We start from the raw sequence: 23,058 nt of genomic DNA on the forward strand, positions 1-23,058 counted from the left end.
GTCATTAGCTGGGACATCCACATTTGTCATTAGCTCCGGAGAGGATGCAAAATGAGAATCTCTGCTATTGTGTGGGGAGACTCAGTTTCCCCCATGGACACATGTTCTTCAGCTGGGTCTGATTTTCTCCAGACAACCTGTCTTGTTAAGGACTTGGCCAGCCCTAAGAAGCTGAAGGGAAAGGGCGGAGGGGGGTTCTCTCTCTGCCCCCGACAGCCCCGAGCTGGGTCGGTCCCTCAGACCTGGCCAGGGGCAGCCCATGCCCCGGCGCCCTTCCCCGGGGCCTCCAAGGGCAGGCTCGGCGCCAGCCCCACCCCGCTCGCCACTGCCCCGACCAGACCATCCTCCTTCCTCGGGGGGCCTGGGCAGGACAGGGACCCGGGTGTGGGAGGCCTCCAGATCTCAGGTCTGGCACACCCACCGTTTACCAGGCTGCTTCCTCCTCTGACGGGGGCCCAGCACACGCCCCAGGAGACTTGGCAGCCGCCCCCAGGGCTATATCCTCGGGAACTCGTCCCCTTGGATGGGGCCTGGCCCAGGTGCCAGGTTCGGCTGGTCGGCCAGCCTCCTCTGGAGAAAGCAGGCAAGCCGAGCCAGGCTTGCAGTGGCCCTGGTGTGACACCCGCGACCTCAGGCAGAGGGCCTCACGCGTACCCTCCATGGCGGCTTTTCTCCCCGGAGCCGAGGCCTGGGCACTAGGAAGGCCGGGCCTCCCCGACTCCCGGGAGGAGGGGCTAGCCCAAGTGCGCCCTGGCCCCCAAAGCCTGCGGTGCCATCTGCCTGTCTCGGCACTTGTGACTCCACAGAGCCTTTCCTACACCTGGGCTGGCTGCAGTGGCAAAGTGCAGGCGTGGGGTGAGGCCATGGCTTTGTCTTTGCAGGAAGTAATGAGCCCCTGGCCGGAGCAGCTGGCCCAGGCAGAGCCTTGAGCTTGAAGCCCAGTACGCCTGTGGCCATCAGGGCCAGAGCAATGCTTCCAAGGCAGGGAAGCGGCCTCCAGGCTGAGTGGGAGTGGGGGAGGGGAGGGAGACAACAGCTGAAGGCAAGTCCAGAAGGGCGGCGATGGAACAGCTGCAGCTGGGTCAGAGCATGGCGGGAGGGCGGGGCCTTCACTGAGGACCCCCCCCCACCCGAGGCCAGCCCTAGGCCCCGGCGGTCGCGCATGCGCCCTTGGTCTGTGCGGTGGGTGGGGGGTTGAACCCAAGCCCGCAGGGCTCCCGGAGCGGCCAGAGAAAGAAGGGCCCATGGAGAGGTAGGCGAGGTGGGCAGGGGGCGCCACCTTACTCTCCTCAGCTCCCTGAGGGAGAGAGAGAGAGATCCCTGACCTCTGAGTCTCTGCCTCCACCGCTGGCTGGTGCCAACTCACACGCCATCCCACTTCCACCCATCACCCCCACGCCTGCCCCGGGGACAGCCCCACCACAGAGAGGCCGGTTCCAGGTCACCTCTGTGCCGTCCCTTCCCGACCTGACCCCAGTGCAGGGGATAAGCTTCAGACAAGTCTTTCCATGTCCCTCTGCATGACAATAGACTTCCTCCCCTCTCATTCCCCAGGCCCACCCGGGACATCCACCTTTGTCATTAGCTGGGACATCCACATTTGTCATTAGCTCCGGAGAGGATCCACAATGAGAATCTCTGCTATTGTGTGGGGAGACTCAGTTTCCCCCATGGACACATGTTCTTCAGCTGGGTCTGATTTTCTCCAGACAACCTGTCTTGTTAAGGACTTGGCCAGCCCTAAGAAGCTGAAGGGAAAGGGCGGAGGGGGGTTCTCTCTCTGCCCCCGACAGCCCCGAGCTGGGTCGGTCCCTCAGACCTGGCCAGGGGCAGCCCATGCCCCGGCGCCCTTCCCCGGGGCCTCCAAGGGCAGGCTCGGCGCCAGCCCCACCCCGCTCGCCACTGCCCCGACCAGACCATCCTCCTTCCTCGGGGGGCCTGGGCAGGACAGGGACCCGGTGTGGGAGGCCTCCAGATCTCAGGTCTGGCACACCCACCGTTTACCAGGCTGCTTCCTCCTCTGACCGGGGCCCAGCACACGCCCCAGGAGACTTGGCAGCCGCCCCCAGGGCTATATCCTCGGGAACTCGTCCCCTTGGATGGGGCCTGGCCCAGGTGCCAGGTTCGGCTGGTCGGCCAGCCTCCTCTGGAGAAAGCAGGCAAGCCGAGCCAGGCTTGCAGTGGCCCTGGTGTGACACCCGCGACCTCAGGCAGAGGGCCTCACGCGTACCCTCCATGGCGGCTTTTCTCCCGGAGCCGAGGCCTGGGCACTAGGGAGGCTGCGCCTGCTCGACTCCCGGGAGGAGGCGCTCGCCCGATTGCGCCCTGGCCCCCAAAGCCTGCGGTGCCATCTGCCTGTCTCGGCACTTGTGACTCCACAGAGCCTTTCCTACACCTGGGCTGGCTGCAGTGGCAAAGTGCAGGCGTGGGGTGAGGCCATGGCTTTGTCTTTGCAGGAAGTAATGAGCCCCTGGCCCGAGCAGCTGGCCCAGGCAGAGCCTTGAGCTTGAAGCCCAGTACGCCTGTGGCCATCAGGGCCAGAGCAATGCTTCCAAGGCAGGGAAGCGGCCTCCAGGCTGAGTGGGAGTGGGGGAGGGGAGGGAGACAACAGCTGAAGGCAAGTCCAGAAGGGCGGCGATGGAACAGCTGCAGCTGGGTCAGAGCATGGCGGGAGGGCGGGGCCTTCACTGAGGACCCCCCCCCACCCGAGGCCAGCCCTAGGCCCCGGCGGGCGCGCATGCGCCCTTGGTCTGTGCGGTGGGTGGGGGGTTGAACCCAAGCCCGCAGGGCTCCCGGAGCGGCCAGAGAAAGAAGGGCCCATGGAGAGGTAGGCGAGGTGGGCAGGGGGCGCCACCTTACTCTCCTCAGCTCCCTGAGGGAGAGAGAGAGAGAGAGAGAGAGAGAGAGAGATCCCTGACCTCTGAGTCTCTGCCTCCACCGCTGGCTGGTGCCAACTCACACGCCATCCCACTTCCACCCATCACCCCCACGCCTGCCCCGGGGACAGCCCCACCACAGAGAGGCCGGTTCCTGGTCACCTCTGTGCCGTCCCTTCCCGACCTGACCCCAGTGCAGGGGATAAGCTTCAGACAAGTCTTTCCATGTCCCTCTGCATGACAATAGACTTCCTCCCCTCTCTCATTCCCCAGGCCCACCCGGGACATCCACCTTTGTCATTAGCTGGGACATCCACATTTGTCATTAGCTCCGGAGAGGATGCAAAATGAGAATCTCTGCTATTGTGTGGGGAGACTCAGTTTCCCCCATGGACACATGTTCTTCAGCTGGGTCTGATTTTCTCCAGACAACCTGTCTTGTTAAGGACTTGGCCAGCCCTAAGAAGCTGAAGGGAAAGGGCGGAGGGGGGTTCTCTCTCTGCCCCCGACAGCCCCGAGCTGGGTCGGTCCCTCAGACCTGGCCAGGGGCAGCCCATGCCCCGGCGCCCTTCCCCGGGGCCTCCAAGGGCAGGCTCGGCGCCAGCCCCACCCCGCTCGCCACTGCCCCGACCAGACCATCCTCCTTCCTCGGGGGGCCTGGGCAGGACAGGGACCCGGGTGTGGGAGGCCTCCAGATCTCAGGTCTGGCACACCCACCGTTTACCAGGCTGCTTCCTCCTCTGACGGGGGCCCAGCACACGCCCCAGGAGACTTGGCAGCCGCCCCCAGGGCTATATCCTCGGGAACTCGTCCCCTTGGATGGGGCCTGGCCCAGGTGCCAGGTTCGGCTGGTCGGCCAGCCTCCTCTGGAGAAAGCAGGCAAGCCGAGCCAGGCTTGCAGTGGCCCTGGTGTGACACCCGCGACCTCAGGCAGAGGGCCTCACGCGTACCCTCCATGGCGGCTTTTCTCCCCGGAGCCGAGGCCTGGGCACTAGGAAGGCCGGGCCTCCCCGACTCCCGGGAGGAGGGGCTAGCCCAATTGCGCCCTGGCCCCCAAAGCCTGCGGTGCCATCTGCCTGTCTCGGCACTTGTGACTCCACAGAGCCTTTCCTACACCTGGGCTGGCTGCAGTGGCAAAGTGCAGGCGTGGGGTGAGGCCATGGCTTTGTCTTTGCAGGAAGTAATGAGCCCCTGGCCGGAGCAGCTGGCCCAGGCAGAGCCTTGAGCTTGAAGCCCAGTACGCCTGTGGCCATCAGGGCCAGAGCAATGCTTCCAAGGCAGGGAAGCGGCCTCCAGGCTGAGTGGGAGTGGGGGAGGGGAGGGAGACAACAGCTGAAGGCAAGTCCAGAAGGGCGGCGATGGAACAGCTGCAGCTGGGTCAGAGCATGGCGGGAGGGCGGGGCCTTCACTGAGGACCCCCCCCCACCCGAGGCCAGCCCTAGGCCCCGGCGGTCGCGCATGCGCCCTTGGTCTGTGCGGTGGGTGGGGGGTTGAACCCAAGCCCGCAGGGCTCCCGGAGCGGCCAGAGAAAGAAGGGCCCATGGAGAGGTAGGCGAGGTGGGCAGGGGGCGCCACCTTACTCTCCTCAGCTCCCTGAGGGAGAGAGAGACAGAGAGAGAGGGAGAGAGAGAGAGATCCCTGACCTCTGAGTCTCTGCCTCCACCGCTGGCTGGTGCCAACTCACACGCCATCCCACTTCCACCCATCACCCCCACGCCTGCCCCGGGGACAGCCCCACCACAGAGAGGCCGGTTCCAGGTCACCTCTGTGCCGTCCCTTCCCGACCTGACCCCAGTGCAGGGGATAAGCTTCAGACAAGTCTTTCCATGTCCCTCTGCATGACAATAGACTTCCTCCCCTCTCTCATTCCCCAGGCCCACCCGGGACATCCACCTTTGTCATTAGCTGGGACATCCACATTTGTCATTAGCTCCGGAGAGGATGCAAGCTGAGAATCTCTGCTATTGTGTGGGGAGACTCAGTTTCCCCCATGGACACATGTTCTTCAGCTGGGTCTGATTTTCTCCAGACAACCTGTCTTGTTAAGGACTTGGCCAGCCCTAAGAAGCTGAAGGGAAAGGGCGGAGGGGGGTTCTCTCTCTGCCCCCGACAGCCCCGAGCTGGGTCGGTCCCTCAGACCTGGCCAGGGGCAGCCCATGCCCCGGCGCCCTTCCCCGGGGCCTCCAAGGGCAGGCTCGGCGCCAGCCCCAGCCCGCTCGCCACTGCCCCGACCAGACCATCCTCCTTCCTCGGGGGGCCTGGGCAGGACAGGGACCCGGGTGTGGGAGGCCTCCAGATCTCAGGTCTGGCACACCCACCGTTTACCAGGCTGCTTCCTCCTCTGACGGGGGCCCAGCACACGCCCCAGGAGACTTGGCAGCCGCCCCCAGGGCTATATCCTCGGGAACTCGTCCCCTTGGATGGGGCCTGGCCCAGGTGCCAGGTTCGGCTGGTCGGCCAGCCTCCTCTGGAGAAAGCAGGCAAGCCGAGCCAGGCTTGCAGTGGCCCTGGTGTGACACCCGCGACCTCAGGCAGAGGGCCTCACGCGTACCCTCCATGGCGGCTTTTCTCCCCGGAGCCGAGGCCTGGGCACTAGGAAGGCCGGGCCTCCCTCCCCCGACTCCCGGGAGGAGGGGCTAGCCCAGTTGCGCCCTGGCCCCCAAAGCCTGCGGTGCCATCTGCCTGTCTCGGCACTTGTGACTCCACAGAGCCTTTCCTACACCTGGGCTGGCTGCAGTGGCAAAGTGCAGGCGTGGGGTGAGGCCATGGCTTTGTCTTTGCAGGAAGTAATGAGCCCCTGGCCGGAGCAGCTGGCCCAGGCAGAGCCTTGAGCTTGAAGCCCAGTACGCCTGTGGCCATCAGGGCCAGAGCAATGCTTCCAAGGCAGGGAAGCGGCCTCCAGGCTGAGTGGGAGTGGGGGAGGGGAGGGAGACAACAGCTGAAGGCAAGTCCAGAAGGGCGGCGATGGAACAGCTGCAGCTGGGTCAGAGCATGGCGGGAGGGCGGGGGCTTCACTGAGGACCCCCCCCGAGGCCAGCCCTAGCCCCCGGCGGTCGCGCATGCGCCCTTGGTCTGTGCGGTGGGTGGGGGGTTGAACCCAAGCCCGCAGGGCTCCCGGAGCGGCCAGAGAAAGAAGGGCCCATGGAGAGGTAGGCGAGGTGGGCAGGGGGCGCCACCTTACTCTCCTCAGCTCCCTGAGGGAGAGAGACAGAGAGAGAGGGAGAGAGAGAGATCCCTGACCTCTGAGTCTCTGCCTCCACCGCTGGCTGGTGCCAACTCACACGCCATCCCACTTCCACCCATCACCCCCACGCCTGCCCCGGGACAGCCCCACCACAGAGAGGCCGGTTCCTGGTCACCTCTGTGCCGTCCCTTCCCGACCTGACCCCAGTGCAGGGGATAAGCTTCAGACAAGTCTTTCCATGTCCCTCTGCATGACAATAGACTTCCTCCCCTCTCTCATTCCCCAGGCCCACCCGGGACATCCACCTTTGTCATTAGCTGGGACATCCACATTTGTCATTAGCTCCGGAGAGGATGCAAAATGACAATCTCTGCTATTGTGTGGGGAGACTCAGTTTCCCCATGGACACATGTTCTTCAGCTGGGTCTGATTTTCTCCAGACAACCTGTCTTGTTAAGGACTTGGCCAGCCCTAAGAAGCTGAAGGGAAAGGGCGGAGGGGGGTTCTCTCTCTGCCCCCGACAGCCCCGAGCTGGGTCGGTCCCTCAGACCTGGCCAGGGGCAGCCCATGCCCCGGCGCCCTTCCCCGGGGCCTCCAAGGGCAGGCTCGGCGCCAGCCCCACCCCGCTCGCCACTGCCCCGACCAGACCATCCTCCTTCCTCGGGGGGGCCTGGGCAGGACAGGGACCCGGGTGTGGGAGGCCTCCGGATCTCAGGTCTGGCACACCCACCGTTTACCAGGCTGCTTCCTCCTCTGACGGGGGCCCAGCACACGCCCCAGGAGACTTGGCAGCCGTCCCCAGGGCTATATCCTCGGGAACTCGTCCCCTTGGATGGGGCCTGGCCCAGGTGCCAGGTTCGGCTGGTCGGCCAGCCTCCTCTGGAGAAAGCAGGCAAGCCGAGCCAGGCTTGCAGTGGCCCTGGTGTGACACCCGCGACCTCAGGCAGAGGGCCTCACGCGCACCCTCCATGGCGGCTTTTCTCCCCGGAGCCGAGGCCTGGGCACTAGGAAGGCCGGGCCTCCCCGACTCCCGGGAGGAGGGGCTAGCCCAATTGCGCCCTGGCCCCCAAAGCCTGCGGTGCCATCTGCCTGTCTCGGCACTTGTGACTCCACAGAGCCTTTCCTACACCTGGGCTGGCTGCAGTGGCAAAGTGCAGGCGTGGGGTGAGGCCATGGCTTTGTCTTTGCAGGAAGTAATGAGCCCCTGGCGGGAGCAGCTGGCCCAGGCAGAGCCTTGAGCTTGAAGCCCAGTACGCCTGTGGCCATCAGGGCCAGAGCAATGCTTCCAAGGCAGGGAAGCGGCCTCCAGGCTGAGTGGGAGTGGGGGAGGGGAGGGAGACAACAGCTGAAGGCAAGTCCAGAAGGGCGGCGATGGAACAGCTGCAGCTGGGTCAGAGCATGGCGGGAGGGCGGGGCCTTCACTGAGGACCCCCCCCCACCCGAGGCCAGCCCTAGGCCCCGGCGGTCGCGCATGCGCCCTTGGTCTGTGCGGTGGGTGGGGGGTTGAACCCAAGCCCGCAGGGCTCCCGGAGCGGCCAGAGAAAGAAGGGCCCATGGAGAGGTAGGCGAGGTGGGCAGGGGGCGCCACCTTACTCTCCTCAGCTCCCTGAGGGAGAGAGAGACAGAGAGAGAGGGAGAGAGAGAGAGATCCCTGACCTCTGAGTCTCTGCCTCCACCGCTGGCTGGTGCCAACTCACACGCCATCCCACTTCCACCCATCACCCCCACGCCTGCCCCGGGGACAGCCCCACCACAGAGAGGCCGGTTCCTGGTCACCTCTGTGCCGTCCCTTCCCGACCTGACCCCAGTGCAGGGGATAAGCTTCAGACAAGTCTTTCCATGTCCCTCTGCATGACAATAGACTTCCTCCCCTCTCTCATTCCCCAGGCCCACCCGGGACATCCACCTTTGTCATTAGCTGGGACATCCACATTTGTCATTAGCTCCGGAGAGGATGCAAGCTGAGAATCTCTGCTATTGTGTGGGGAGACTCAGTTTCCCCCATGGACACATGTTCTTCAGCTGGGTCTGATTTTCTCCAGACAACCTGTCTTGTTAAGGACTTGGCCAGCCCTAAGAAGCTGAAGGGAAAGGGCGGAGGGGGGTTCTCTCTCTGCCCCCGACAGCCCCGAGCTGGGTCGGTCCCTCAGACCTGGCCAGGGGCAGCCCATGCCCCGGCGCCCTTCCCCGGGGCCTCCAAGGGCAGGCTCGGCGCCAGCCCCACCCCGCTCGCCACTGCCCCGACCAGACCATCCTCCTTCCTCGGGGGGCCTGGGCAGGACAGGGACCCGGGTGTGGGAGGCCTCCAGATCTCAGGTCTGGCACACCCACCGTTTACCAGGCTGCTTCCTCCTCTGACGGGGGCCCAGCACACGCCCCAGGAGACTTGGCAGCCGCCCCCAGGGCTATATCCTCGGGAACTCGTCCCCTTGGATGGGGCCTGGCCCAGGTGCCAGGTTCGGCTGGTCGGCCAGCCTCCTCTGGAGAAAGCAGGCAAGCCGAGCCAGGCTTGCAGTGGCCCTGGTGTGACACCCGCGACCTCAGGCAGAGGGCCTCACGCGTACCCTCCATGGCGGCTTTTCTCCCCGGAGCCGAGGCCTGGGCACTAGGAAGGCCGGGCCTCCCCGACTCCCGGGAGGAGGGGCTAGCCCAATTGCGCCCTGGCCCCCAAAGCCTGCGGTGCCATCTGCCTGTCTCGGCACTTGTGACTCCACAGAGCCTTTCCTACACCTGGGCTGGCTGCAGTGGCAAAGTGCAGGCGTGGGGTGAGGCCATGGCTTTGTCTTTGCAGGAAGTAATGAGCCCCTGGCCGGAGCAGCTGGCCCAGGCAGAGCCTTGAGCTTGAAGCCCAGTACGCCTGTGGCCATCAGGGCCAGAGCAATGCTTCCAAGGCAGGGAAGCGGCCTCCAGGCTGAGTGGGAGTGGGGGAGGGGAGGGAGACAACAGCTGAAGGCAAGTCCAGAAGGGCGGCGATGGAACAGCTGCAGCTGGGTCAGAGCATGGCGGGAGGGCGGGGCCTTCACTGAGGACCCCCCCCCACCCGAGGCCAGCCCTAGGCCCCGGCGGTCGCGCATGCGCCCTTGGTCTGTGCGGTGGGTGGGGGGTTGAACCCAAGCCCGCAGGGCTCCCGGCGGCGCGGCCAGAGAGAGAAGGGCCCATGGAGAGGTAGGCGAGGTGGGCAGGGGGCGCCACCTTACTCTCCTCAGCTCCCTGAGGGAGGGAGGGAGAGAGAGAGAGAGAGAGAGAGATCCCTGACCTCTGAGTCTCTGCCTCCACCGCTGGCTGGTGCCAACTCACACGCCATCCCACTTCCACCCATCACCCCCACGCCTGCCCCGGGGACAGCCCCACCACAGAGAGGCCGGTTCCTGGTCACCTCTGTGCCGTCCCTTCCCGACCTGACCCCAGTGCAGGGGATAAGCTTCAGACAAGTCTTTCCATGTCCCTCTGCATGACAATAGACTTCCTCCCCTCTCTCATTCCCCAGGCCCACCCGGGACATCCACCTTTGTCATTAGCTGGGACATCCACATTTGTCATTAGCTCCGGAGAGGATGCAAGATGAGAATCTCTGCTATTGTGTGGGGAGACTCAGTTTCCCCCATGGACACATGTTCTTCAGCTGGGTCTGATTTTCTCCAGACAACCTGTCTTGTTAAGGACTTGGCCAGCCCTAAGAAGCTGAAGGGAAAGGGCGGAGGGGGGTTCTCTGCCCCCGACAGCCCCGAGCCGGGTCGGTCCCTCAGACCTGGCCAGGGGCAGCCCATGCCCCGGCGCCTCCAAGGGCAGGCTCGGCGCCAGCCCCAGCCCGCTCGCCACTGCCCCGACCAGACCATCCTCCTTCCTCGGGGGGCCTGGGCAGGACAGGGACCCGGGTGTGGGAGGCCTCCAGATCTCAGGTCTGGCACACCCACCGTTTACCAGGCTGCTTCCTCCTCTGACGGGGGCCCAGCACACGCCCCAGGAGACTTGGCAGCCGCCCCCAGGGCTATATCCTCGGGAACTCGTCCCCTTGGATGGGGCCTGGCCCAGGTGCCAGGTTCGGCTGGTCGGCCAGCCTCCTCTGGAGAAAGCAGGCAAGCCGAGCCAGGCTTGCAGTGGCCCTGGTGTGACACCTGCGACCTCAGGCAGAGGGCCTCACGCGTACCCTCCATGGCGGCTTTTCTCCCCGGAGCCGAGGCCTGGGCACTAGGAAGGCCGGGCCTCCCCGACTCCCGGGAGGAGGGGCTAGCCCAATTGCGCCCTGGCCCCCAAAGCCTGCGGTGCCATCTGCCTGTCTCGGCACTTGTGACTCCACAGAGCCTTTCCTACACCTGGGCTGGCTGCAGTGGCAAAGTGCAGGCGTGGGGTGAGGCCATGGCTTTGTCTTTGCAGGAAGTAATGAGCCCCTGGCCGGAGCAGCTGGCCCAGGCAGAGCCTTGAGCTTGAAGCCCAGTACGCCTGTGGCCATCAGGGCCAGAGCAATGCTTCCAAGGCAGGGAAGCGGCCTCCAGGCTGAGTGGGAGTGGGGGAGGGGAGGGAGACAACAGCTGAAGGCAAGTCCAGAAGGGCGGCGATGGAACAGCTGCAGCTGGGTCAGAGCATGGCGGGAGGGCGGGGCCTTCACTGAGGACCCCCACCCGAGGCCAGCCCTAGTCCCCGGCGGTCGCGCATGCGCCCTTGGTCTGTGCGGTGGGTGGGGGGTTGAACCCAAGCCCGCAGGGCTCCCGGAGCGGCCAGAGAAAGAAGGGCCCATGGAGAGGTAGGCGAGGTGGGCAGGGGGCGCCACCTTACTCTCCTCAGCTCCCTGAGGAGAGAGAGAGAGTGAGAGAGAGAGAGCGAGAGAGAGCCTGACCTCTGAGTCTCTGCCTCCACCGCTGGCTGGTGCCAACTCACACGCCATCCCACTTCCACCCATCACCCCCACGCCTGCCCCGGGGACAGCCCCACCACAGAGAGGCCGGTTCCTGGTCACCTCTGTGCCGTCCCTTCCCGACCTGACCCCAGTGCAGGGGATAAGCTTCAGACAAGTCTTTCCATGTCCCTCTGCATGACAATAGACTTCCTCCCCTCTCTCATTCCCCAGGCCCACCCGGGACATCCACCTTTGTCATTAGCTGGGACATCCACATTTGTCATTAGCTCCGGAGAGGATGCAAGATGAGAATGTCTGCTATTGTGTGGGGAGACTCAGTTTCCCCCATGGACACATGTTCTTCAGCTGGGTCTGATTTTCTCCAGACAACCTGTCTTGTTAAGGACTTGGCCAGCCCTAAGAAGCTGAAGGGAAAGGGCGGAGGGGGGTTCTCTCTCTGCCCCCGACAGCCCCGAGCTGGGTCGGTCCCTCAGACCTGGCCAGGGGCAGCCCATGCCCCGGCGCCCTTCCCCGGGGCCTCCAAGGGCAGGCTCGGCGCCAGCCCCACCCGCTCGCCACTGCCCCGACCAGACCATCCTCCTTCCTCGGGGGGCCTGGGCAGGACAGGGACCCGGGTGTGGGAGGCCTCCAGATCTCAGGTCTGGCACACCCACCGTTTACCAGGCTGCTTCCTCCTCTGACGGGGGCCCAGCACACGCCCCAGGAGACTTGGCAGCCGCCCCCAGGGCTATATCCTCGGGAACTCGTCCCCTTGGATGGGGCCTGGCCCAGGTGCCAGGTTCGGCTGGTCGGCCAGCCTCCTCTGGAGAAAGCAGGCAAGCCGAGCCAGGCTTGCAGTGGCCCTGGTGTGACACCTGCGACCTCAGGCAGAGGGCCTCACGCGTACCCTCCATGGCGGATTTCTCCCCGGAGCCGAGGCCTGGGCACTAGGAAGGCCGGGCCTCCCCGACTCCCGGGAGGAGGGGCTAGCCCAATTGCGCCCTGGCCCCCAAAGCCTGCGGTGCCGTCTGCCTGTCTCGGCACTTGTGACTCCACAGAGCCTTTCCTACACCTGGGCTGGCTGCAGTGGCAAAGTGCAGGCGTGGGGTGAGGCCACGGCTTTGTCTTTGCAGGAAGTAATGAGCCCCTGGCCGGAGCAGCTGGCCCAGGCAGAGCCTTGAGCTTGAAGCCCAGTACGCCTGTGGCCATCAGGGCCAGAGCAATGCTTCCAAGGCAGGGAAGCGGCCTCCAGGCTGAGTGGGAGTGGGGGAGGGGAGGGAGACAACAGCTGAAGGCAAGTCCAGAAGGGCGGCGATGGAACAGCTGCAGCTGGGTCAGAGCATGGCGGGAGGGCGGGGCCTTCACTGAGGACCCCCCCCCACCCGAGGCCAGCCCTAGGCCCCGGCGGTCGCGCATGCGCCCTTGGTCTGTGCGGTGGGTGGGGGGTTGAACCCAAGCCCGCAGGGCTCCCGGAGCGGCCAGAGAAAGAAGGGCCCATGGAGAGGTAGGCGAGGTGGGCAGGGGGCGCCACCTTACTCTCCTCAGCTCCCTGAGGGAGAGAGAGAGAGAGGGAGAGAGAGAGAGAGATCCCTGACCTCTGAGTCTCTGCCTCCACCGCTGGCTGGTGCCAACTCACACGCCATCCCACTTCCACCCATCACCCCCACGCCTGCCCCGGGGACAGCCCCACCACAGAGAGGCCGGTTCCTGGTCACCTCTGTGCCGTCCCTTCCCGACCTGACCCCAGTGCAGGGGATAAGCTTCAGACAAGTCTTTCCATGTCCCTCTGCATGACAATAGACTTCCTCCCCTCTCTCATTCCCCAGGCCCACCCGGGACATCCACCTTTGTCATTAGCTGGGACATCCACATTTGTCATTAGCTCCGGAGAGGATGCAAGCTGAGAATCTCTGCTATTGTGTGGGGAGACTCAGTTTCCCCCATGGACACATGTTCTTCAGCTGGGTCTGATTTTCTCCAGACAACCTGTCTTGTTAAGGACTTGGCCAGCCCTAAGAAGCTGAAGGGAAAGGGCGGAGGGGGGTTCTCTCTCTGCCCCCGACAGCCCCGAGCTGGGTCGGTCCCTCAGACCTGGCCAGGGGCAGCCCATGCCCCGGCGCCCTTCCCCGGGGCCTCCAAGGGCAGGCTCGGCGCCAGCCCCACCCCGCTCGCCACTGCCCCGACCAGACCATCCTCCTTCCTCGGGGGGCCTGGGCAGGACAGGGACCCGGGTGTGGGAGGCCTCCAGATCTCAGGTCTGGCACACCCACCGTTTACCAGGCTGCTTCCTCCTCTGACGGGGGCCCAGCACACGCCCCAGGAGACTTGGCAGCCGCCCCCAGGGCTATATCCTCGGGAACTCGTCCCCTTGGATGGGGCCTGGCCCAGGTGCCAGGTTCGGCTGGTCGGCCAGCCTCCTCTGGAGAAAGCAGGCAAGCCGAGCCAGGCTTGCAGTGGCCCTGGTGTGACACCTGCGACCTCAGGCAGAGGGCCTCACGCGTACCCTCCATGGCGGCTTTTCTCCCCGGAGCCGAGGCCTGGGCACTAGGAAGGCCGGGCCTCCCCGACTCCCGGGAGGAGGGGCTAGCCCAGTTGCGCCCTGGCCCCCAAAGCCTGCGGTGCCATCTGCCTGTCTCGGCACTTGTGACTCCACAGAGCCTTTCCTACACCTGGGCTGGCTGCAGTGGCAAAGTGCAGGCGTGGGGTGAGGCCATGGCTTTGTCTTTGCAGGAAGTAATGAGCCCCTGGCCGGAGCAGCTGGCCCAGGCAGAGCCTTGAGCTTGAAGCCCAGTACGCCTGTGGCCATCAGGGCCAGAGCAATGCTTCCAAGGCAGGGAAGCGGCCTCCAGGCTGAGTGGGAGTGGGGGAGGGGAGGGAGACAACAGCTGAAGGCAAGTCCAGAAGGGCGGCGATGGAACAGCTGCAGCTGGGTCAGAGCATGGCGGGAGGGCGGGGCCTTCACTGAGGACCCCCCCCCACCCGAGGCCAGCCCTAGGCCCCGGCGGTCGCGCATGCGCCCTTGGTCTGTGCGGTGGGTGGGGGGTTGAACCCAAGCCCTCCCGGAGCGGCCAGAGAAAGAAGGGCCCATGGAGAGGTAGGCGAGGTGGGCAGGGGGCGCCACCTTACTCTCCTCAGCTCCCTGAGGGAGAGAGAGAGAGAGGGAGAGAGAGAGAGAGATCCCTGACCTCTGAGTCTCTGCCTCCACCGCTGGCTGGTGCCAACTCACACGCCATCCCACTTCCACCCATCACCCCCACGCCTGCCCCGGGGACAGCCCCACCACAGAGAGGCCGGTTCCTGGTCACCTCTGTGCCGTCCCTTCCCGACCTGACCCCAGTGCAGGGGATAAGCTTCAGACAAGTCTTTCCATGTCCCTCTGCATGACAATAGACTTCCTCCCCTCTCATTCCCCAGGCCCACCCGGGACATCCACCTTTGTCATTAGCTGGGACATCCACATTTGTCATTAGCTCCGGAGAGGATGCAAAATGAGAATCTCTGCTATTGTGTGGGGAGACTCAGTTTCCCCATGGACACATGTTCTTCAGCTGGGTCTGATTTTCTCCAGACAACCTGTCTTGTTAAGGACTTGGCCAGCCCTAAGAAGCTGAAGGGAAAGGGCGGAGGGGGGTTCTCTCTCTGCCCCCGACAGCCCCGAGCTGGGTCGGTCCCTCAGACCTGGCCAGGGGCAGCCCATGCCCGGCGCCCTTCCCCGGGGCCTCCAAGGGCAGGCTCGGCGCCAGCCCCACCCCGCTCGCCACTGCCCCGACCAGACCATCCTCCTTCCTCGGGGGGCCTGGGCAGGACAGGGACCCGGGTGTGGGAGGCCTCCAGATCTCAGGTCTGGCACACCCACCGTTTACCAGGCTGCTTCCTCCTCTGACGGGGGCCCAGCACACGCCCCAGGAGACTTGGCAGCCGCCCCCAGGGCTATATCCTCGGGAACTCGTCCCCTTGGATGGGGCCTGGCCCAGGTGCCAGGTTCGGCTGGTCGGCCAGCCTCCTCTGGAGAAAGCAGGCAAGCCGAGCCAGGCTTGCAGTGGCCCTGGTGTGACACCTGCGACCTCAGGCAGAGGGCCTCACGCGTACCCTCCATGGCGGCTTTCTCCCCGGAGCCGTGGCCTGGGCACTAGGAAGGCCGGGCCTCCCCGACTCCCGGGAGGAGGGGCTAGCCCAGTTGCGCCCTGGCCCCCAAAGCCTGCGGTGCCATCTGCCTGTCTCGGCACTTGTGACTCCACAGAGCCTTTCCTACACCTGGGCTGGCTGCAGTGGCAAAGTGCAGGCGTGGGGTGAGGCCATGGCTTTGTCTTTGCAGGAAGTAATGAGCCCCTGGCCGGAGCAGCTGGCCCAGGCAGAGCCTTGAGCTTGAAGCCCAGTACGCCTGTGGCCATCAGGGCCAGAGCAATGCTTCCAAGGCAGGGAAGCGGCCTCCAGGCTGAGTGGGAGTGGGGGAGGGGAGGGAGACAACAGCTGAAGGCAAGTCCAGAAGGGCGGCGATGGAACAGCTGCAGCTGGGTCAGAGCATGGCGGGAGGGCGGGGCCTTCACTGAGGACCCCCCCCCACCCGAGGCCAGCCCTAGGCCCCGGCGGTCGCGCATGCGCCCTTGGCCTGTGCGGTGGGTGGGGGGTTGAACCCAAGCCCGCAGGGCTCCCGGAGCGGCCAGAGAAAGAAGGGCCCATGGAGAGGTAGGCGAGGTGGGCAGGGGGCGCCACCTTACTCTCCTCAGCTCCCTGAGGGAGAGAGAGACAGAGAGAGAGGGAGAGAGAGAGATCCCTGACCTCTGAGTCTCTGCCTCCACCGCTGGCTGGTGCCAACTCACACGCCATCCCACTTCCACCCATCACCCCCACGCCTGCCCCGGGGACAGCCCCACCACAGAGAGGCCGGTTCCTGGTCACCTCTGTGCCGTCCCTTCCCGACCTGACCCCAGTGCAGGGGATAAGCTTCAGACAAGTCTTTCCATGTCCCTCTGCATGACAATAGACTTCCTCCCCTCTCTCATTCCCCAGGCCCACCCGGGACATCCACCTTTGTCATTAGCTGGGACATCCACATTTGTCATTAGCTCCGGAGAGGATGCAAAATGAGAATCTCTGCTATTGTGTGGGGAGACTCAGTTTCCCCCATGGACACATGTTCTTCAGCTGGGTCTGATTTTCTCCAGACAACCTGTCTTGTTAAGGATTTGGCCAGCCCTAAGAAGCTGAAGGGAAAGGGCGGAGGGGGGTTCTCTCTCTGCCCCCGACAGACAGCCCCGAGCTGGGTCGGTCCCTCAGACCTGGCCAGGGGCAGCCCATGCCCCGGCGCCCTTCCCCGGGGCCTCCAAGGGCAGGCTCGGCGCCAGCCCCACCCCGCTCGCCACTGCCCCGACCAGACCATCCTCCTTCCTCGGGGGGCCTGGGCAGGACAGGGACCCGGGTGTGGGAGGCCTCCAGATCTCAGGTCTGGCACACCCACCGTTTACCAGGCTGCTTCCTCCTCTGACGGGGGCCCAGCACACGCCCCAGGAGACTTGGCAGCCGCCCCCAGGGCTATATCCTCGGGAACTCGTCCCCTTGGATGGGGCCTGGCCCAGGTGCCAGGTTCGGCTGGTCGGCCAGCCTCCTCTGGAGAAAGCAGGCAAGCCGAGCCAGGCTTGCAGTGGCCCTGGTGTGACACCTGCGACCTCAGGCAGAGGGCCTCACGCGTACCCTCCATGGCGGCTTTCCCCCCGGAGCCGTGGCCTGGGCACTGGGAAGGCCGGGCCTCCCCGACTCCCGGGAGGAGGGGCTAGCCCAGTTGCGCCCTGGCCCCCAAAGCCTGCGGTGCCATCTGCCTGTCTCGGCACTTGTGACTCCACAGAGCCTTTCCTACACCTGGGCTGGCTGCAGTGGCAAAGTGCAGGCGTGGGGTGAGGCCATGGCTTTGTCTTTGCAGGAAGTAATGAGCCCCTGGCCGGAGCAGCTGGCCCAGGCAGAGCCTTGAGCTTGAAGCCCAGTACGCCTGTGGCCATCAGGGCCAGAGCAATGCTTCCAAGGCGGGGAAGCGGCCTCCAGGCTGAGTGGGAGTGGGGGAGGGGAGGGAGACAACAGCTGAAGGCAAGTCCAGAAGGGCGGCGATGGAACAGCTGCAGCTGGGTCAGAGCATGGCGGGAGGGCGGGGCCTTCACTGAGGACCCCCCCCCACCCGAGGCCAGCCCTTGGCCCCGGCGGTCGCGCATGCGCCCTTGGCCTGTGCGGTGGGTGGGGGGTTGAACCCAAGCCCGCAGGGCTCCCGGAGCGGCCAGAGAAAGAAGGGCCCATGGAGAGGTAGGCGAGGTGGGCAGGGGGCGCCACCTTACTCTCCTCAGCTCCCTGAGGGAGAGAGAGAGAGAGAGAGAGAGAGAGAGAGATCCCTGACCTCTGAGTCTCTGCCTCCACCGCTGGCTGGTGCCAACTCACACGCCATCCCACTTCCACCCATCACCCCCACGCCTGCCCCGGGGACAGCCCCACCACAGAGAGGCCGGTTCCTGGTCACCTCTGTGCCGTCCCTTCCCGACCTGACCCCAGTGCAGGGGATAAGCTTCAGACAAGTCTTTCCATGTCCCTCTGCATGACAATAGACTTCCTCCCCTCTCTCATTCCCCAGGCCCACCCGGGACATCCACCTTTGTCATTAGCTGGGACATCCACATTTGTCATTAGCTCCGGAGAGGATGCAAGATGAGAATGTCTGCTATTGTGTGGGGAGACTCAGTTTCCCCCATGGACACATGTTCTTCAGCTGGGTCTGATTTTCTCCAGACAACCTGTCTTGTTAAGGACTTGGCCAGCCCTAAGAAGCTGAAGGGAAAGGGCGGAGGGGGGTTCTCTCTCTGCCCCCGACAGCCCCGAGCTGGGTCGGTCCCTCAGACCTGGCCAGGGGCAGCCCATGCCCCGGCGCCCTTCCCCGGGGCCTCCAAGGGCAGGCTCGGCGCCAGCCCCACCCCGCTCGCCACTGCCCCGACCAGACCATCCTCCTTCCTCGGGGGGCCTGGGCAGGACAGGGACCCGGGTGTGGGAGGCCTCCAGATCTCAGGTCTGGCACACCCACCGTTTACCAGGCTGCTTCCTCCTCTGACGGGGGCCCAGCACACGCCCCAGGAGACTTGGCAGCCGCCCCCAGGGCTATATCCTCGGGAACTCGTCCCCTTGGATGGGGCCTGGCCCAGGTGCCAGGTTCGGCTGGTCGGCCAGCCTCCTCTGGAGAAAGCAGGCAAGCCGAGCCAGGCTTGCAGTGGCCCTGGTGTGACACCTGCGACCTCAGGCAGAGGGCCTCACGCGTACCCTCCATGGCGGATTTCTCCCCGGAGCCGAGGCCTGGGCACTAGGAAGGCCGGGCCTCCCCGACTCCCGGGAGGAGGGGCTAGCCCAATTGCGCCCTGGCCCCCAAAGCCTGCGGTGCCGTCTGCCTGTCTCGGCACTTGTGACTCCACAGAGCCTTTCCTACACCTGGGCTGGCTGCAGTGGCAAAGTGCAGGCGTGGGGTGAGGCCACGGCTTTGTCTTTGCAGGAAGTAATGAGCCCCTGGCCGGAGCAGCTGGCCCAGGCAGAGCCTTGAGCTTGAAGCCCAGTACGCCTGTGGCCATCAGGGCCAGAGCAATGCTTCCAAGGCGGGGAAGCGGCCTCCAGGCTGAGTGGGAGTGGGGGAGGGGAGGGAGACAACAGCTGAAGGCAAGTCCAGAAGGGCGGCGATGGAACAGCTGCAGCTGGGTCAGAGCATGGCGGGAGGGCGGGGCCTTCACTGAGGACCCCCCCCCACCCGAGGCCAGCCCTTGGCCCCGGCGGTCGCGCATGCGCCCTTGGCCTGTGCGGTGGGTGGGGGGTTGAACCCAAGCCCGCAGGGCTCCCGGAGCGGCCAGAGAAAGAAGGGCCCATGGAGAGGTAGGCGAGGTGGGCAGGGGGCGCCACCTTACTCTCCTCAGCTCCCTGAGGGAGAGAGAGACAGAGAGAGAGGGAGAGAGAGAGAGATCCCTGACCTCTGAGTCTCTGCCTCCACCGCTGGCTGGTGCCAACTCACACGCCATCCCACTTCCACCCATCACCCCCACGCCTGCCCCGGGGACAGCCCCACCACAGAGAGGCCGGTTCCTGGTCACCTCTGTGCCGTCCCTTCCCGACCTGACCCCAGTGCAGGGGATAAGCTTCAGACAAGTCTTTCCATGTCCCTCTGCATGACAATAGACTTCCTCCCCTCTCTCATTCCCCAGGCCCACCCGGGACATCCACCTTTGTCATTAGCTGGGACATCCACATTTGTCATTAGCTCCGGAGAGGATGCAAGCTGAGAATCTCTGCTATTGTGTGGGGAGACTCAGTTTCCCCCATGGACACATGTTCTTCAGCTGGGTCTGATTTTCTCCAGACAACCTGTCTTGTTAAGGACTTGGCCAGCCCTAAGAAGCTGAAGGGAAAGGGCGGAGGGGGGTTCTCTCTCTGCCCCCGACAGCCCTTGAGCTGGGTCGGTCCCTCAGACCTGGCCAGGGGCAGCCCATGACCCGGCGCCCTTCCCCGGGGCCTCCAAGGGCAGGCTCGGCGCCAGCCCCACCCCGCTCGCCACTGCCCCGACCAGACCATCCTCCTTCCTCGGGGGGCCTGGGCAGGACAGGGACCCGGGTGTGGGAGGCCTCCAGATCTCAGGTCTGGCACACCCACCGTTTACCAGGCTGCTTCCTCCTCTGACGGGGGCCCAGCACACGCCCCAGGAGACTTGGCAGCCGCCCCCAGGGCTATATCCTCGGGAACTCGTCCCCTTGGATGGGGCCTGGCCCAGGTGCCAGGTTCGGCTGGTCGGCCAGCCTCCTCTGGAGAAAGCAGGCAAGCCGAGCCAGGCTTGCAGTGGCCCTGGTGTGACACCTGCGACCTCAGGCAGAGGGCCTCACGCGTACCCTCCATGGCGGATTTCTCCCCGGAGCCGAGGCCTGGGCACTAGGAAGGCCGGGCCTCCCCGACTCCCGGGAGGAGGGGCTAGCCCAATTGCGCCCTGGCCCCCAAAGCCTGCGGTGCCATCTGCCTGTCTCGGCACTTGTGACTCCACAGAGCCTTTCCTACACCTGGGCTGGCTGCAGTGGCAAAGTGCAGGCGTGGGGTGAGGCCATGGCTTTGTCTTTGCAGGAAGTAATGAGCCCCTGGCCGGAGCAGCTGGCCCAGGCAGAGCCTTGAGCTTGAAGCCCAGTACGCCTGTGGCCATCAGGGCCAGAGCAATGCTTCCAAGGCAGGGAAGCGGCCTCCAGGCTGAGTGGGAGTGGGGGAGGGGAGGGAGACAACAGCTGAAGGCAAGTCCAGAAGGGCGGCGATGGAACAGCTGCAGCTGGGTCAGAGCATGGCGGGAGGGCGGGGCCTTCACTGAGGACCCCCCACCCCCCACCCGAGGCCAGCCCTAGGCCCCGGCGGGCGCGCATGCGCCCTTGGCCTGTGCGGTGGGTGGGGGGTTGAACCCAAGCCCGCAGGGCTCCCGGAGCGGCCAGAGAAAGGAGGGCCCATGGAGAGGTAGGCGAGGTGGGCAGGGGGCGCCACCTTACTCTCCTCAGCTCCCTGAGGGAGAGAGAGACAGAGAGAGAGGGAGAGAGAGAGAGAGATCCCTGACCTCTGAGTCTCTGCCTCCACCGCTGGCTGGTGCCAACTCACACGCCATCCCACTTCCACCCATCACCCCCACGCCTGCCCCGGGGACAGCCCCACCACAGAGAGGCCGGTTCCTGGTCACCTCTGTGCCGTCCCTTCCCGACCTGACCCCAGTGCAGGGGATAAGCTTCAGACAAGTCTTTCCATGTCCCTCTGCATGACAATAGACTTCCTCCCCTCTCTCATTCCCCAGGCCCACCCGGGACATCCACCTTTGTCATTAGCTGGGACATCCACATTTGTCATTAGCTCCGGAGAGGATGCAAGATGAGAATGTCTGCTATTGTGTGGGGAGACTCAGTTTCCCCCATGGACACATGTTCTTCAGCTGGGTCTGATTTTCTCCAGACAACCTGTCTTGTTAAGGACTTGGCCAGCCCTAAGAAGCTGAAGGGAAAGGGCGGAGGGGGGTTCTCTCTCTGCCCCCGACAGCCCCGAGCTGGGTCGGTCCCTCAGACCTGGCCAGGGGCAGCCCATGCCCCGGCGCCCTTCCCCGGGCCTCCACGGGCAGGCCCGGCGCCAGCCCCACCCCGCTCGCCCCTGCCCCCACCAGACCATCCTCCTTCCTCGGGGGGCCTGGGCAGGACAGGGACCCGGGTGTGGGAGGCCTCCAGATCTCAGGTCTGGCACACCCACCGTTTACCAGGCTGCTTCCTCCTCTGACGGGGGCCCAGCACACGCCCCAGGAGACTTGGCAGCCGCCCCCAGGGCTATATCCTCGGGAACTCGTCCCCTTGGATGGGGCCTGGCCCAGGTGCCAGGTTCGGCTGGTCGGCCAGCCTCCTCTGGAGAAAGCAGGCAAGCCGAGCCAGGCTTGCAGTGGCCCTGGTGTGACACCTGCGACCTCAGGCAGAGGGCCTCACGCGTACCCTCCATGGCGGCTTTCTCCCCGGAGCCGGGGGCTGGGCACTAGGAAGGCCGGGCCCCCCCGACTCCCGGGAGGAGGGGCTAGCCCACTTGCGCCCTGGCCCCCAAAGCCTGCGGTGCCATCTGCCTGTCTCGGCACTTGTGACTCCACAGAGCCTTTCCTACACCTGGGCTGGCTGCAGTGGCAAAGTGCAGGCGTGGGGTGAGGCCATGGCTTTGTCTTTGCAGGAAGTAATGAGCCCCTGGGCGGAGCAGCTGGCCCAGGCAGAGCCTTGAGCTTGAAGCCCGGTACGCCTGTGGCCATCAGGGCCAGAGCAATGCTTCCAAGGCGGGGAAGCGGCCTCCAGGCTGAGTGGGAGTGGGGGAGGGGAGGGAGACAACAGCTGAAGGCAAGTCCAGAAGGGCGGCGATGGAACAGCTGCAGCTGGGTCAGAGCATGGCGGGAGGGCGGGGCCTTCACTGAGGACCCCCCCCCACCCGAGGCCAGCCCTTGGCCCCGGCGGTCGCGCATGCGCCCTTGGCCTGTGCGGTGGGTGGGGGGTTGAACCCAAGCCCGCAGGGCTCCCGGAGCGGCCAGAGAAAGAAGGGCCCATGGAGAGGTAGGCGAGGTGGGCAGGGGGCGCCACCTTACTCTCCTCAGCTCCCTGAGGGAGAGAGAGAGAGAGAGAGGGAGAGAGAGAGAGATCCCTGACCTCTGAGTCTCTGCCTCCACCGCTGGCTGGTGCCAACTCACACGCCATCCCACTTCCACCCATCACCCCCACGCCTGCCCCGGGGACAGCCCCACCACAGAGAGGCCGGTTCCTGGTCACCTCTGTGCCGTCCCTTCCCGACCTGACCCCAGTGCAGGGGATAAGCTTCAGACAAGTCTTTCCATGTCCCTCTGCATGACAATAGACTTCCTCCCCTCTCTCATTCCCCAGGCCCACCCGGGACATCCACCTTTGTCATTAGCTGGGACATCCACATTTGTCATTAGCTCCGGAGAGGATGCAAGATGAGAATGTCTGCTATTGTGTGGGGAGACTCAGTTTCCCCCATGGACACATGTTCTTCAGCTGGGTCTGATTTTCTCCAGACAACCTGTCTTGTTAAGGACTTGGCCAGCCCTAAGAAGCTGAAGGGAAAGGGCGGAGGGGGGTTCTCTCTCTGCCCCCGACAGCCCCGAGCTGGGTCGGTCCCTCAGACCTGGCCAGGGGCAGCCCATGCCCCGGCGCCCTGCCCCGGGGCCTCCAAGGGCAGGCTCGGCGCCAGCCCCACGCCCCCCGCTCGCCACTGCCCCGACCAGACCATCCTCCTTCCTCGGGGGGCCTGGGCAGGACAGGGACCCGGGTGTGGGAGGCCTCCAGATCTCAGGTCTGGCACACCCACCGTTTACCAGGCTGCTTCCTCCTCTGACGGGGGCCCAGCACACGCCCCAGGAGACTTGGCAGCCGCCCCCAGGGCTATATCCTCGGGAACTCGTCCCCTTGGATGGGGCCTGGCCCAGGTGCCAGGTTCGGCTGGTCGGCCAGCCTCCTCTGGAGAAAGCAGGCAAGCCGAGCCAGGCTTGCAGTGGCCCTGGTGTGACACCTGCGACCTCAGGCAGAGGGCCTCACGCGTACCCTCCATGGCGGATTTTCTCCCGGAGATGAGGCCTGGGCACTAGGAAGGCCGGGCCTCCCGACTCCCGG

The sequence above is a fragment of the Ceratotherium simum genome, unplaced genomic scaffold (genome assembly GCF_057802395.1).
Source record: "Ceratotherium simum simum isolate JZ-2026a unplaced genomic scaffold, ASM5780239v1 HiC_scaffold_43, whole genome shotgun sequence".
NCBI lineage: Eukaryota > Metazoa > Chordata > Mammalia > Perissodactyla > Rhinocerotidae > Ceratotherium > Ceratotherium simum.